Raw genomic sequence first — 807 nt, 5'->3', positions numbered from 1 at the left:
GAGAGGAGAGAGGAGCTCAGTGTGTCAAAGGAAGGACATCCCCCGGCAGTCTAACACTATCACAGCGTAACTAAGAGCTGGTGCATGGCAGACCGGAGCTAGTTCCATAAGGGATGGTAGACGAGTCTGACGATTATGAAGAAAAGCAGGGAAGAGAATTGTAATTTAAGTTTAGTTAACTATCAATTTAGGATAAACCAATGTAGACTGTTGGCAGGAAATGGAAGAAAAACCCTTGGTGTCAAAGTCACAGGCCCTGTTGACCCAACTGTTCACCTTACCATAACACCAACCATCACTGCAGAATCCTGATTACGTGCCATCTGATGCTGAGGTATTTCAAATGTTTACTTTCTACATTATCCAAATTCAGGCACCTGAAGACAACACAACTTTACGTTATGGTTGTATATCATGTAGAGAGAGAGCAGCACGTTAGCAGAGTTGCAGCTTCAGTACTTTGCTTGTGTCTACACATTGTTGCGTCCAGGCAGTTTTGAATTTTGGTCATCTGCATCCCTCCATGTTAATTTTTACCGCCCCATCAGTGCTGCACTACTCTTGCTTTTCTAGACCTTCCTCCAAAGCGCTGCGGAGGAGGGTCTGGCCAGTCCACACAGCATTCTGGTTTATTGGCATTTCTTTAAACCAATCATAAATGCCTTGTGCAGTGCTAAGCACCGGGAAAAGTCGCAGTGCCTCTGCAAAATAGCCTCAGGAAGGATTTTGTTTTGGTGAAACGTGTATACGTTCAGAAGTAGTTTTAGTCGTCAATAGAAAACTTAGATTGGACAGATAGTCTAGCTA

Source organism: Etheostoma spectabile, chromosome 11 (genome assembly GCF_008692095.1).
Source record: "Etheostoma spectabile isolate EspeVRDwgs_2016 chromosome 11, UIUC_Espe_1.0, whole genome shotgun sequence".
Lineage (NCBI taxonomy): Eukaryota > Metazoa > Chordata > Actinopteri > Perciformes > Percidae > Etheostoma > Etheostoma spectabile.
This window is presented reverse-complemented; position numbering follows the sequence as displayed.